Raw genomic sequence first — 16529 nt, 5'->3', positions numbered from 1 at the left:
ATTGATTTTTATCCATTTTGGCTTGCCATAGTTTTGTGTGGTCACCCAGTTAAGTATTGTTTAATTTAAGAGCAATTTTGATGTTTGTATGAGTCATAATTTCAAATCTGTTATAGTTATTGGAATTTCCAGGATTTAGTAGTTGGATTATGTCTTGTGACATCTCTAGCAAAAGATTCAGGAAAACCATTGAACTTTCAGTCTGTGTATCTGTCAATTCAAATTTCTGTCAATTTTTGTGTTTAGATTTTAAATAGATTTTTTTCTATAGATATAATTAATTCATTAGAGAACAGGGTTATTTTATTCATCGTTAACTTGTACAAGCATACATCATTGAACAGCATTGACCATAATCTGTAGTCTTATTCATATGAATATGATTGGTCAGTATTGGATTAAAAACATTGCATTCTGAGCACTTCTGAAACAAATAAATTTTGCTTAAAAATTTTGATAGATCAGACCATAGAATGACAGTCCTTGAATTAACATTCTAATTGGTGAAGAATCTCTGGATTGATAAAAATTGTTTAAGATGAATGCGTTTCTCTGACACCACCAGATTAAACTCTAATTGACAACCATTAGTTCAGAATTTCTCAAAACCTTGATTCTTAAATGGATTGTACATTTAAATTGTCTCATTTGTATTCTTGTGTGTCTTCATTTACAACTGCAAGATTGTTATACAGTGGTAGTTGGCTAGTTAAATCAATCTGGCCAAGAGATAAATGGCTATTGATGAGAGCATCTCTTTAACACCTATATCTATTGGTTTAGTCCTATTTCAAACATAGAAAAGTTGTCCTAGACGTCCGTTTGAGTGGCTCTTTGAAGATGTTTTAGTTTTACTGGACCATAATTAAAGTCTCTGTAAAACACTGTGACCTATTAAGGCTTTGTGCCTTGTTACAGACCTACAGATCATTTTGAAGTTTACCCTTGCCATGCCAGAAATATATGGGATATTGAACTTCCCATATGGGAACACTAACATTACAAACTATGACAGAGCACATCACCTCAAAAGTTTCTGACCAAGGAAATAAAATTTCCATTCTTCCATCTGTTCTTATTTCTTGTAAGTTCTAAAAGTACTCCTTTTAAAATGCTCAACAAATATTTATGAAATTTGATACAGATGTTAGACGTCATGGTCTTAGTCTTGTATTCTTTGCCCCATAGGTTTTTATAGTATACCTTAAATTTTCATGATTTTTTAAAAATTAGACAAGGAGTTTTAATCTAACTCTTGACCATGTTTTTCAATTAAGGAAATGTCAAAAATAATTTTAGGTCCATTGTAGAAAAAAAGGCACGAACTTTGGTACACCAAGACAGGTCAAACTAAAAATATACTTTCTACTTTCACTTTTATTTTGAGTTCATAAAATAGACCCCTTTTCTGAAGCATTATTTGTCATGAAAATACTGTTTTTTCTCAAAAACAATTTTTTTGTGTTATAGATCGATATTTACACTGTACTTGTGATGAAAAATGATAGTCATTTGCCAAGAAACAAAAACAGGAAAAGGCAAAAACGAAGCGCACTATATTTTTTAGCTGCCATGTTTTGACGTACACCCGCTCAGGAATATGTAATACAAGACTGATACTTCATATCTAGATGTATACCTAGAAAAGGGAGACAATCTAACTTCAGTACTTTACATGTATAAAAATTAACCATCTCCTTACTCCGGGAGAACTATTCTTTTTGTCCAATCTGTCTGTCTGTCTGTCATTTACAAAGTTGTGCACTCTTTGCTCTGATAAGAATGAAAACACAAATAATTTTGTTTTTAGATTTTCTTCAGGAAAGAGTTTTTAGTGATTTCTGTACAACTTTGTTTTTTTGTAAATTCTGTAAAATTCAAATCCATGTTTTGACCAACAAAAACACATGAAAATTGGTCATTAATAAACAATGAATTAGTTCCTAAAAACTCAGTACGATGTTAAACAGTTACATATATTCCATAAATATATTTAATTTGTTTTTGATATTATCATGCCTACCTTTAAAGTTACATGAAATGGGGGTTAATATTGAGGAACAGATGTAGAACATAACTTTCATATTCTGACATCTGAAGAATTTATGAAAATATATCAAGCATTTATTTCTACATTAAGGTTTTCCATGGTGCAGTTGTTGAATCATATTTTATTTTTTCAAAGAGTTGATATCTTTATAGGAAATAACATTACTCATGGTACTGAACACATTTTTAATGTTAATTACATTTGAAGGCTTTGCTATTCACTTTGTGGCCTATCCAATTACAGACTATTTAGACATAACACTAGAAAAAAACTTTTTGAAAAGAAATGCCAGAGATCTTTTGGGTCTATTTGATCTTTGGTACATTTAGTTGTTCATTTGGGTGTTGCACTTTTGAGATAAAATCTATATAGATTGTACATGAAATCGGCACTCAGAAAGAGTTATCTTTCTTAATTTGGTTCCATTTGGTTGATTTCAGTGAGAGATGAATGTATGATTTTCTTAAATGTGCAGATCTGAATGGAGAAATGATTATGATTATGTGAAAGTATAACATATGTAGACTGAAAAAGTATCATTTGTTTGGTGGGTTTCTCTTCACCATGAATCACTTTACCATTAGCATTATCTGAATATTACATTGACTGGTACTTAAATCTTTTTCATATGAGTTTAAAATCATATTTGTTGTCAAAATTTGTACACTGCCTTGTATAAACCATTATGAAATAAACAAAACAAGATATTTATCATGATTAAGGTTTAACTAAAGGCCATAATTTAAGTTTTGCCCCCACTTTTCAATCTTCTGTATAGAGGTGTATACTCTGTTTCATTACACCTCTGCTACACACGTAACAAAACCCTGCCTCTTAATCAAACGAGTATGATACATACAAATTAATGATTAGTTCTATTGTCACATCCTGTATAGCAGAGCCTATAAGTTTGTTGGATGATATGTAGTAAATAAGGAGTTGGTTACTATATTAGGTCTGTTGTGATACAGAGAAGACTCCCTACCTTTTGACTTTTATGGTTGAACACCTTAATGAAGGTTATGTCACTGAATTCTTAATAACAGCTTTAAAGTGTATTCATGGATATAGTTGTTTTTTTAATCTACCATTGTTTCCAAATAGATAGCCGTCCCGTTACACAGCTCACTCTTATCCCCTTGCAAGACTTTAATTTTGTTTTGACAGCAAGTGACACAGTAAATTTCAGGGAATAGAGTTGATTGTTCCTTTATTAAATGAAAATCATCTGATAACCAGTTTAGATGGTTAACTGGGTATTGACAAAGAGATTTAAACTTTCTTTTAGACATGGCCTAAAATGCCTATGGAATAACAGAAATTTTAAATCTTACTTAGACATTTTATCAGGTAATGGTCATTCAATCTAAGGAAGACCAATACTGTTCCTTGAAGTTAACTATTTTATTTGCTGTAACTGTATAGGAGTTTTAGGTAAGTAAATGTAAACTGGTTTTGAACTGTTTGCCTTCTAATACATCAAACACCATACACAGACCTAAGTCAATAAGAAGTAAATGATGCTACACAAGATGTCACCATATAGTCAATCATCATGCTTCATAAGCGTAATATTGACAATAAACAGTCAAAGCCGTTACCCATAGAACATTACGTAACGTAAACATTGACTAACAGGATGTAATTTGTAAAATGTTACCGCTTAAATAACTGCCTAATAAAGATAGCACAAAGAAATAAAGCTGCATTAAATTGATAATGGGAAAAAATGTCTTTCTTGGATTTAGTAACAACACGAACAAGTCAAGGCATCAATAGGAAAGGCTGGGAAAACATCTAACATTCAATTGAAGTTTTTATATTAATGTTAATCTATTCTGACATAGAACTTAAAGTTTATTTCTTAGTTGTAGTTAGTAGTAACACTCTTCTGCATCATAGTGAACACTTTCCTCCAACACTCCTCTGCAACATAGTGAACACTTTCCTCCAACACTCCTCTGCAACATAATGAACACTTTCCTCCAACACTCCTCTGCAACATAGTGAACACTTTCCTCCAACACTCCTCTGCATCATAGTGAACACTTTCCTCCAACCTAAATACTAGTATTACTTTCTTTTGTGAGGATGTAGATCTTATATTTTATGGGCTTTGATGGCTGAATTTCAATCGGGCACTGTTGAGTATACCCATTTTTTTTAAGTCAAGTTTGATCCATTAGATTATAACTTTGAAGTCTTTCAAGATAGGACTTTGCTGTTCAGCATTAGGTTAGAAAGCCTCTAGATATGGATATACAAGGGTTCATAACCTTTAACCTTTAAGTTCAACTGATGTAAAATTTTGTTGAAATTTCTTTTTTTTTTGCATTTATTAATTCAGCAAATTATGTCCAGACTGTAACTTTTTTGTATTTTATAAGATTCTGAAATTTGGCATACTGATTACTGTTTCTTTACAATTTCTTCTCTAGAACTTGTTGACAGTGGGAAAAAGTTCAACTGAACTATACATATATATGAAGATATGTTCACAGTTTTTAAGCACAACCATTTTTGAACTACTCAATAGATTTTGATTAACATTTACAGGAAATTTTGTAATCATGTGAAGATGTATTCTACAGATGAAGACAAGAGAAAATAGTTGAATTTGAAAGTCTTAAAGTCTTTTGAGTCCAAGTAAATTGTGGGGTATTCTTTTAATTTGAGCTCACAGATTCTAGTTTCAGATTCATTAATTTTATTTTTGAAAGATTTTTTTCCTTGATACCATGAATGTGTCAATAAATTTGTAATGTTCTACAGTCACTGGGGAAATTAAACCATTGTCTTTTTTCTTGTTACTAGTGGTTGATTTCTTTCCAGTTGAAATACTTTGATATTGAGTTTATTGCAAAACCCAAGATAAAATCCACTTTGTACAAATTAAAGTGTTGATATATGATTTGCTGGAATCATATGGCAATGAAGAATTCATAGATTTATAAATAATTTCTTAAAATTATGTGTGATGTATCGGAAAAATAATGTTTTTATATTGCTCATTTTCTGCTTGACATTAAAAATTTTGAAAATGGAAGCTGCAAATGTAATATTTTGCTAAAGGCCTACCATTACTGATTTATTATTAATGAAACATTCGGTTGGATGGTTGTACGAACATGATTTAATTTGGTACAGCCTCTATAAACTTTCTTATATTTGCTTTTCTGGGTAATATTTGTGATTCTATGGGCTAATTTGTTTTATGGTTTTCATTATTTTATTTTTTTCAAGGGAGAAAGTAAATAAAATGCTACAACAAATATATAAACTTTGTCTACAAGGACTTGTGTTTTTGTTAATCATTTTTTATGCCAATGTGCATTTATTATTAAATGGTCAAGTCACTATACAGGTTTTTAAATGACCTCAAAATATTGGGGTTTTAGTAGTATTCTAACAAATTTACCAGTGCTCTATCATTAACGGTTTTTAAGATAATGGGGTACAAAGTGATCCATGAAAGCACCCTGAAAGCAGAATTTTTTACTGAAATTGAATTTCAAAATATTGTGCAACGTTGTATCCAAACCAGTTGTTTTTGTTCCATAATGAACTGTAAAAACCTGTATTTAAATGTATAGAAAACCAAAATTGTGTCTACACATGCCCAACTGAGCAGAGTTCAACTGGCTGCAGTTATATTATGCTAGGCTTGATGAAGCTTTTTGTTGTTTTTATTTTTTTGTATATCCAGCTTGAAACAGAGGTATAAGATGATGTTCTCATTGTTCTTCATACTGTTTGTTTTTACCTGAAAATTGGAGAACACATAAACAAATTACTTCACTGAAGCAAAATGCTTTTGACCATGAAATATAGGTCAAATTTAATTATGGGAGTAAATTTCAATTATTGTTCCAATATGAACAACTCTGCCATTTCCCCCGCTTCACTGAAAAAAACCTCTGATACAAAAAAGAGAATTTCTTATTGAATTATTTGCCAGAATTGTAGTGTTACCTGGACTTAAATAGTTCCAGCCACCAGATGGCCCTAAGAATTTTAGTGAGATATCGCTAGAAAAAAATGAAAATATGCACATACTCTTACACATTTTGGTGCTAAGAAAGGAGCTAAGAAAAAAAGTAATGGGGAAATATTCCACCAGTTTAGCAATAATTGATTTTAAAGTAATTTCTATGAAAAAACTACTGTCTGATAAAGTACTTATACATTTCTAGTATGGGATATTGACAGTTTTTCTGTTTCATATTTTTAGTTTTGCAAGTCATGTACAATCATGTTTTGGTGTGTTTAAAAGAGTAATCAAGGGAACCAAGGTTATAGCGGTAATCAAAAGAATGTAATCCAGGGACAAAGACCAGACATGGAAAACAGACATTCACAACAAAGAACATAAAGTAACTAAAATCATACATACAAAGTAACAAAAGTAAATGAGCAACTCGGACTCCACTAAAAACTGGGAGCATGGACCAGGTGCACCGGTAGGGTAAGCGTCCTCTGCTTTTCTAGAAACACCCGCCCAGTTGCTCATAAAAAGTCAAGTCCAGGGTAGACAAACGAGGAAAGGAAAACTATGACCCGTTGAATACATCAGTTTTCATGGTGCTGATGGATACACCATAACGATCCACGAGTTCATGATGACGACCATAAAACTTCTGTAGTGATGACTTCAATCTTGTAGCAACATAACCCTGCTCCAGAAGCCTATTTGTCAGAGTTCTAGCGCGATACAAAAAGTCAGCGTAGTTTTAGCAAGCTCTGGCATAACGTATGAGTTGTGATATGAACTCTCCATACGCAGGAGCAGAATTTTCCTTTTAAATGATATATTGTCATTTTTTGCGAAAATCAATTTGGAAATATAAATTTAACGTGTATCAAGCTGTTGTAAAGATAAATTAATGAAAACAACCAATATTAATTTTTTGTGTTTGTAACATGTATAGCATGTGACATGGTATTAATCAGAGGTTATATCACTATGGATAAGACCTATAGGGGTATCATTCAACCGAGCTGTTGCTCTAACTGAAACAGGGTTAATTGATCTGGCATTGAATTGCAACCAAAGCTGATAATGTCAATGCTTGATGTATCCCATTTGTTGAGACACTAGCCTTTTTCTCTCAAGGGTGGGGAATTGGAAACTAGGTCTTTTGGAAAACCAATACTTTAGACATTTTTATAAGCATTCAGATAGACTAACATGGATTCCTGATTATCAGATTTTGCATGCAACATTGCTAAATTGAGTGTTAGTTTCTCTTAGAATCAGGCAGTTGAAGAGACACTGTCACCAAAAACGCACTCCAATAATTTTGAATATCATAACATTACTAACCTTATTCCAAAGTCTAGATTGATATGTTATTGTCCCTGCAGATAAGACACCCAATAAAATGTTTTGAAAAGACAATATTTTATTATCTGATTAAAACACTGGGCATTGAAAGTACACAAGGTAATCTCACTGTGCAGTTACAATGCTTTCTAAGAATAATGATAATATATTGATGGACCCAAGAGATTTGATTATCAAAAAACTATTTTCCAAAATTCCAAGTTTTAATAATAGACATGTCATTTAATGCCCTTATTTGCATCGATAGTTGTATGCTCTGGTTCTATTTCAGATTAAGTCTTCATAGATGCCAATATAGATAAATTTTGAAGCTAAAAAACTAATCATATTTTACAGTTTCATTACAACAGATAAACATCAGTTGCATTTTACAGTTTAGTAATTACATTGTATCTTCAACTTTCATTTTACACTAAAAATCATATCAGCAGTATTGAGTTATTCCCCTTGGAAATGCTGCATGTAATTGCTAGTTATTTTCTAATGAAATATAGTTTTAGCAGCATGAAAAAAGATAAAAATAACAATTCTTTCAGCTGCATCAGTAATTAAAGCAGTGATGCAGAACTTGTTGTCTGCAAGGTGTATTGCAATATGCATATTATCATTAAATAAAGGTAGCATGGGAAAACTGATTAGTGGCAACAATCAATTTTAATATGTTGATACATTTTTTATACCCCAGAAGGTGAAGGGAATTTTTATTCCTAATGAGTGGGCTGAGTTATATGTCAGTCAGTCCGTGTGTCTGTTACACTTTTCTTTAACAGAGTTCTCAGCTTCTGTTGGAGGGAATGCTTAGATATGAAGTAGATCGTTTAAGTATGATCACTAGAACCATGTCCACTCTTTCCAGGTTTTTCTATAACCATGCTTAATTTGACAGAAATGGCAGTGATCAAATTTAAGGGGAAATACTTGCTAAATACAAGGTGAAATTCAATTTTTCTAGTATGGTAAAATATGCAAATAAAATTTTATATGTCATATAGGTAAAGTCCAGAAATAACAAAATAAAACTTACATTTAGCGAGCGTCAATTTTCAGTACTTGCTAAATTTAACTAGTGGAAAAAATTCTGAAATTTGATTTCTGAATGAAGTATTCTTAGCATGACATAGAATGCAACATCTTTGAATGATGGCTACATCTGATTGATACAGTGAACAAATATTGGATTGATCATTGGATTTTATGTAAAGTTCATTTAAAAAAAATCTTGATTTAAAAGCAGAACATTCATTTCATCCTGTGAACGCTATAGTACAATTTGCCACAGGTAACGTTCTTTTATTGTGTTGTTTATCATCATTAGAAGCAATTGAATTTTCAGGGTTTCATCTAATAGGGTTTAATACGTAATCAGAATCGTATAAATTCCTTTTTTAAAGAGTAATCAAGGGAACCAAGATTCTAGTGGAAATAAAGTTGAGAATGTAATCCAGGGACAAAGACCAGACAGGGAAAACAGACATACACAACAAAGAACATAAAATAACCAAAATAATATATACAAAGAAACAAAAGTAAAATAAAAAAGATTTTGAACTATATGGCAGAACTTTAGACAAGCAATTTACCATGAAACAGCTGAAAATACTATACATCAGGAAGTTTTTGTGGTTTTAATTTTTTGTTATATTTGGTGTGCAAAAAAATGTTGCAAAATTTAGTCTTTTAGTAATTTATCCATTTTTTCAATTTTCAAAATTGAAATACTGATAAACATTGATTCCTAAATTTGGAAAAATTCATGAAATTTTGCACCCAATAGCATAATTAAACTTTGTCTGATCTTGCTTTTCAGGGGCATATATTTATGGAACAGGTTAGAATGATTGTGAAAAAAATTTGTTTTCCAATGTGCATTTTCCTTTTCAATGTCATATGGAATATTTGTTCATAGTACAAAATATTAAAGGTTTTTTTCAGTGGAGTATTTCAAAACCCCAGTTTTTCAGTGTTTGTACTCGATGTGTTTTCTTGAAGACATTGCTTCACCTTTGACAAAAATAGAATCTACATCAACATTATCCCATTCAATCTCTAAAAAGTCATTACAATGCATTGGAAAAAATTATAGAAATCTATGGAAATTAAATCTGAACTCTACTGGGAAAACAGATAAAAGATAGAATTCCACAACTTCTAAAGGGCTTGAAAACATTTAGCTTTTGTTGATGTTCCCTCAGGGGAGCTAACTCTCCACCTGTTTAAGATCAGGAAAATTAGACTTGACAATGCATAAGAAATTGATAATATATTGATGACTATTTTGATGGTACAAGCTGTAGGGTACATTGCTGTTGTTTGATGATTTAAGACAGTATGAAATAAATCCATGGAGGTGTCATAGCTGTTTTATTCTTTTGGTAGTTCTTTGAAGTTTCTACTTCCTGTCTTTAGTGGATGAGGAGAACTTCATAGTCTTGACATTTGCTCTTCTGCATCAAAAATAAGGTTTTATCTTTTGGTTTACTCATATCTGTCTGTTTGTCTATTAAAAAATATTTCAACACAACTGTATAGCATTCTTAGGCCACTACTAAAATAATGTTCACTACCTGACCCTAGCATCTGACAATGGGAAGGTAACTTAAGGAAAATTTTGTTTTTCTCCAAAAGTCAAAAGTTCATATGATTCTGTAAAAACTATGATCAAAGAAGGGAAAATTCTGCTTTGATAATTTAAAAATAGTCTTGTCAGAGAATGGCAGTAAAGTTATTTAGGTAAGGCCAATTTTTATGGATAGGTAGGATAAGGGGAAACAAAATTAATCCTATATACACCACTCTAACTTGAAATCCTCGTTCAGCCCATGTTGCTGTTTTTTTTTAGCATAGTTTTATTATGAATATCACTGTGTAAAAATCAGGTCTCATTTTTACTTTGTATCTTTTGTTGAAAATCTTTTATTGAAAAGTTACTCAAATAGTTCTGATGCTTACTAGTGCAATTGATTCCCACTTTATCAATGCCAAGTTGAAGAGGAATTTGACAATCTTATATCATTTCAGAAAAAATAATATTGATTATAGCTTGAAAGTCTGTAAACAAATATGTATTTACCGGTGCATACTAATACAGGAAAGATCATAAATTTAGATACATTTTGTTGATATTTGAAGCTACTAGATAGAAGTCTAAGGTATGATTAACATGCATGAATCCTGAGATTTTGGAAAGAGGTCTTTGATTTTCCAACCCTTATTTTGGGTCCCAATTTTAGCCCCATTAGAGAAATATGCTAAAAATTTCCCAAATTTTGGCAGTGAAATTCTCAATTGTGACTTGGAACATCGCCTCAAGGTTTGGGCATGATTTGTACGGAGATTTATAAGATGTAGAAAATACTGTTTTAATTTATCATCCAGAGGTCATCTTATAGACTTCAATGCAATAGGAAATGTAATGGTCCTCACAAAGGATTTTATTTAGAAATTTTGTTTAAAATACTGGACAAAAATCCTAGATTCATGTATATAGATTATTTCCAGAAGTCATAATTTGTATGCTCTTTTTTTCCAATAGCATAGCCCAGGCCTCTTTCTCAAAGTGGAAGAAAAATCATTGGAAGTTCCAGGTTATAATTTGCTCATTTTTGCCCAAATTTTGCACAAAATCAACCAATTTTCCAACAAATGACATCATAACTCCATGGATCAACCTACCACTAATTAAGAAGTGGAAGCATTATTTAATAGGTTATGTGAAAATGAAGTCAATGATTGCTTCTTACAGTGAAGAGAAGTACTTTAAATACCTATCCAACCATTTGTTATACCAAAAATTAAGATATATACTAGCTTTTTCTTAAATGAAAAGGAAGAAAAATGTGTAAAATAGTTGCTAAGAACATTTACTATTTCATCCAATTAGTTCTATAGAAACTTAAATAAATGTTTTCTCTTATCTCAATATTGATGGCCAGTTAAATAATTTGTAGCATTTCTCATCATTATTACTATCTTCTTGTTAATGTCTTTAATTAGTGACACCTTAGATGTATGGCATCCTGTTGTAGATCAGTATCGGGTAATCGTGATTGTAATCATGTTTATAATCAATATCATCAGTTTCATATCAGGCTGATGTCTGTTTCACTTAACAGTCATACAATGTTTTTCTTATACAATGATCTATGTTTTGGATTTTGATTGAGTTAATGATTGATTGATTGATTGATTGATTGATTGAAGTGAATTTGTTGTGGATTTTTACATTCTGATTAAAGAGGTAGGTTACTGAATTTAAATTAGATACCTAGATTTTGAGAAATTAAGACCTAGAATTAATCTGATTGAACAAATTAAGCTAAGCACTTATTGAGTGATTTAAGAGAATAATTGAAAGTTTAACAGCCGTGATGAAGTGGTTTATAAAATAGATAAGCACTAAAAGAGGCAATGTAAATTAGTTTCATTTAAAATAAAATGGTATTTATTATCTGAAAGATTTACTTTTATTGTTAGAAGATGGTTATAGATTAAGTTTAAGCATTGTGTTTGCTCAATATCTATCTGAATGGAGATGAGTTTTAGCAACGGAGCAATTTTCTTGTTTATTTTCTTAACTTCTTAAATTCAGGTTTTTGTATCTTGTAGGAGTTGTTTAGAACTCATGAAGCTGTAACTGATAACATTGTTAATAATTGGGAGTTATTTTATGATATTATAACAGTTATGTTTCTATACACATCAGTTGAAAAAATGAAGTGTTGGGACATGATGGAATCTTTGCACCTTTGTAACTAAATTTTACATGGAACTTTTTGGGTATTGCAAATATGGAACTTCTAATGTTTCACTTGCATTGAATGGATTTTGAATTTTGCACAGATAGACCATAAGATAAAACTTTGTAATAGTAATATTAACACTTTACATACATCATATATTTTCATAGAAATATATCTCTTTTGACTTGATTCATGATAAGTGATTGTTTAAATCCTATGTTGATTTCTCTATAATGGGAACTGACAGGAAACATACTTGAATATAATATATAATAAACATAACATGTAAAATATGTATCACATGGGGTATCAATTCTACATCACACCTCAGACCTGTGGCCCTCAGGGTAATATATTGGTCTCAGGTTGATACAGCAGGTGATACAAATTTCATTGTAAAGTTCAGTATGTACACTGGGTTTATGTTCACTGTGTACACTGGGTTTATGTTCAGTGTGTACACTCGGTCAATATTCAGTGTGTACACTGGGTTTATGTTCAGTGTGTACACTGGGTATATGTTCAGTGTGTACACTGGGTCTATATTCATTGTGTACATCAGGTTTATGTTCTGTGTGTACACTGGGTCTATATTCAGTATGTACATTGGGTTTATGTTTAGTGTGTACACTGGGTTTATGTTCAGTGTATTGCTAGATCAAAAAATTATGATAACATTCCGGAAATGTTGTGCATGAAATGTTTTTCCTCTTAAAAATTACGTAACTTTCCAGTTTATTCATTTTTGGATGTTGTACTCAACTTAGATTCTCTTTTATGAAATTTGATTTTCTGAATGCACTCTAGAGTATGCTTTCGTCATGAAACTAATACAGTAGTGTGCAGAGAGACATTTCTGTAACATATTCACATCAGTTTTACATAGTGATAGTAGATAATGACTGTCAGATGTCTAATGATTACATTACTTTTACTTACTGAGGGATCGGTTAAAAAAAAGCAACTTACAAACAAAGTGCACAGGTTTCTGTTGCTCCCTTCTTATTATGATGATCCCCAAACTAAGATTTTGAGGGTATATAGCTTTTTTTTCATAAAGTCAATCAAAAATGTTTAAAATGAAGGACTGGGTTAGACAAGGTCTTTTATATGCCCAATTTCTATAGACATAGTGTAATTTACTACTCTCTAATACCAAACATGCTGAAGAATGTTTCAAGACATTTGTACAAGAATTGGTTGTGTTGATTTATTGATTCTTTGTGAAAGGTTTTCTCTCTTTTTATTTTCATTGTAATTCTTTAAATACATTTCAGAATTATAAAAGAAACAATGAAATATTTGGGAAGTGGGTGTATTATACTTAAGCATATAATTCTATTTACAAAAGAATACTTTTTGTGTAGATCCAATGTTTGTAACGGTACATTGTCTAGATTTCCATGGAAGTTAGAATTTTCAATTTTTCAATTGTTCTTAAACATTATTTTTGTTTCCCATGAACTCTTGGTAATATCTAATTACCTAATGATTGTAGATTTTCCATTCAGTCCGAGCAACATTCAGATGATTCTTGAATTCATTATTTACAATTTTTTTTTTTTTTTTCTAAATAACCCCTAAGACCCTTTTCATAAACTTGTCTGACAAGTGATGGCTTATTTATGACTTTATATTAAACGTGGAAAAAATACATCTTTGGAAAACATTTCCAATATTGGATATTTGGACAATATTCAATAATGCAATGCAACTACATAGGTCATTCTCTTTGGTAGAATTCTGTCAATGTATAGGGTAGGGTGAAAGTGAAGAGAATTTTTACTGAATAATTACACCAAATGCCAACTTCACATCCATAAGACAAAGCATACATAACATAATTATGGGAGTAGTGTGTGATAATGAATTACATATGTAAAGAGATGTACTTCATTCTGAATTATACCTATCATAGAAATGAGGCTAAGGAGAAACTATTGAGAATGTTAACATTTTATTTTTTCAAAGATTGATAATAGGCTGATAATAAACAGGACATTTCCTTGCCAGCTACCTACTTGTTCAAATGTTTGATCATTTTCTGTGATTTGTTTTGTACCAAATGAAATAATTTAATAAATATTTTAAGTACTTTTAATCGGAAGTTGTTAATTGTTATTTGGGTGTGTTAATTGCTAAAATATTGTTGGAAGTATTGAGAAATGGCCATTTTAAATGAAATGCTGATACCAAATGTTGCACGTTCTTGTAAAAAAAAAGAAAAAAAAATACTGGTCAAGTGGAGTTCTTGTAAATGTTTGCTGTCATGTTTGCCCCATGGATTGTAAAATGAATACAAATGTTCTTTTAAACCATCACTGACTTATGATTTTGTAATGAAAAGACTTCCACTAACCAAAATAAATGTCCAACTATTGGGTAAAGTATAAGATTTAATACAAAATAAATGTCTGACTATTGGATAAGATATAATTCAAAATAAATGTCTGACTATTGGGTAAGATATAATTCAAAATAAATGTCTGACTATTGGGTAAGATATAAGATATAATACATGAAGTTGTTCTTCGGTGTTGTTGTCTTTTCTCTTAAACTCTTGTCAAGATTTAGTTACCTACACTGTTTGGTTTTTATACAGAAAGTTGGTTAATCTGTGATTTTTCGATTTTTGTTAAATATTTGTATGCTGTAGAAAAAAGAACAGAAATCCAAGAAATGCACCAGCACATAACCTAAATACAAAATAGTAGATCCTTTCAGAGATCACCAAAAGGTCTTTAACAAGTGTAAACACCTTTAAGTAAGCTCAAAAAGTCCCCAACATCAGAAGTAAGAAAATCCACAGTAACAGAACAATGACACTTCAGAGAGATTACCAAGAAAATATTGCTAGTACCAATAATATTGAAATAAATCTTATTCATGTCTCATCTTATTATTTCCATTCTCAATTCTCTGCTCATATCATAATTATCTGAAAACTTTTGCAAATGGTTGTTTGTAACAAGATAAAACCATTATTTAACTTGTTTTGTGATGTGTATTGGGTGTCTATAACAAAATGTTTTATATAATCTATTTGAACTTACAAGAATAGCAATCCATTCATGGTAGAAAAAAGAAAAGGTTAATTTTACGAAGAAACATAAAGGAACATTTTATGGTTGTGCTGTTTGCTGTTTCAAGATATACGTTTATTTATGAACAGAGAAAATAATCTCTTATGTGGAAATTTTAACTGCTTTTCATTTATTTTATAACTTCTACAACGTGATAACAAAGTGCTATAATAGGTGGTTTGACTTATAGCTGCTGTAATTTAGTTTTCTCTTAGCGCATTGGGAGTTTCCCAATCAATAAATGGTTTCTCTGTGTAAGATGTTTATTATTTCTTACAGGTTACAAAGTGTTGGGATTAATTTTCCGAGAATTATCTAAGACAGTTATGCTAGTAAAATAAACGAGGAAATAAAAAGGTAAGAAGCCACTTAGTGTCTTGGATTTCATTGGTTGTTATTAAATTCTATAATATATTCATGGTTTTAGTAATGTTTGGTATTTGGTTTTTGAAATTTAGGTCAGATAAAGGCTTAAAATGGAAATTGCAAAGATTTCTGGAACAAAGTTCACAGGCCTGCTTGACATCTTAACCCCTGCAAAGTTTTGATGATGTGTTGGTTTCAGTCTGTCTATCTGATATAACATTGTTTATAACTTCTCCTTTATAACTTGCTTATTTCTGATGAAACTTCATGCCGTGTAAGATTACTATAAGGAGATGTTCATAAGTTCACATTGTTATAGAGCCTTGATTTTTGTGGTGCAGAAATAATAAAGGTCACTTAAACTTTTCCTTTATATGTAAAAAGAAAAAAAATAAGCGCTCTAGAAAATTTCATTTCTCAAAAAATAATTGATTGAAATTTGGCAAATTATTAAAAGTCATGTTTTTCAAAAATCTTAAATAAAATGTTTATTTGAATTTTAGGCTATGGAGATAATGTAGATTAGTTTGAAGTTTGATTGAATTTAGGTAGCACTCCAGCTAAGGATCATGCAAAATGTGATTCATGGGTAAAAAGCCTACATATTTTTATTTTTGATATTTTGTTTGAAATGTCATAGTAAACAGAAATAAACATGTGGTTTTTCATATAAACTGTGCTCTTAGGAGATAAAATTATATAAAATGTACTGTAAATTTCAAAATTAAGGGAGATAACAATAGAATCTATTGAATTTTCAATGTTGATTATCTCCTAAGAGCAGGCAGAATTGAATGAATAATTACACATTTCATAGTACAAACCCATAAAACAACTTAATTACTAAATAAAAATATGTAGCCTTTTTTGGGGTGTATCACATTTTTCAGATTTTGCATGATTCTTACAAAGACAGCTACTTAGATATTTTAAAAAAATCTTTTGTA

General features: G+C 30.7%; 1 protein-coding gene across 12 annotated transcripts in view; it reads left to right on the top strand.

Annotated features, from left to right (window-relative positions):
• LOC148611703 (thrombospondin type-1 domain-containing protein 7B-like) overlaps positions 1–16529 on the top strand; it is a 173022-nt gene that overhangs the window by 51680 nt on the left and 104813 nt on the right. For 10 of the 12 annotated variants that reach the window (XM_088592523.1, XM_088592522.1, XM_088592515.1 and 7 more), the window contains one exon: positions 15496–15573. The gene's annotated coding sequence lies outside the window, so the exon portion shown is untranslated. Of the gene's footprint in view, positions 1–11470; positions 11632–15495; positions 15574–16529 lie in introns of those variants that run through there. The other 2 variants (XM_088592517.1, XM_088592513.1) reach the window with 1 other exon arrangement.

The sequence above is a fragment of the Perna viridis genome, chromosome 7 (genome assembly GCF_037379345.1).
Source record: "Perna viridis isolate PV_CMFRI_1.1 ecotype Kerala chromosome 7, ASM3737934v1, whole genome shotgun sequence".
NCBI lineage: Eukaryota > Metazoa > Mollusca > Bivalvia > Mytilida > Mytilidae > Perna > Perna viridis.
Note: the sequence above shows the minus strand (reverse complement) of the source record. Positions and strands in the feature narration are given on the sequence as shown.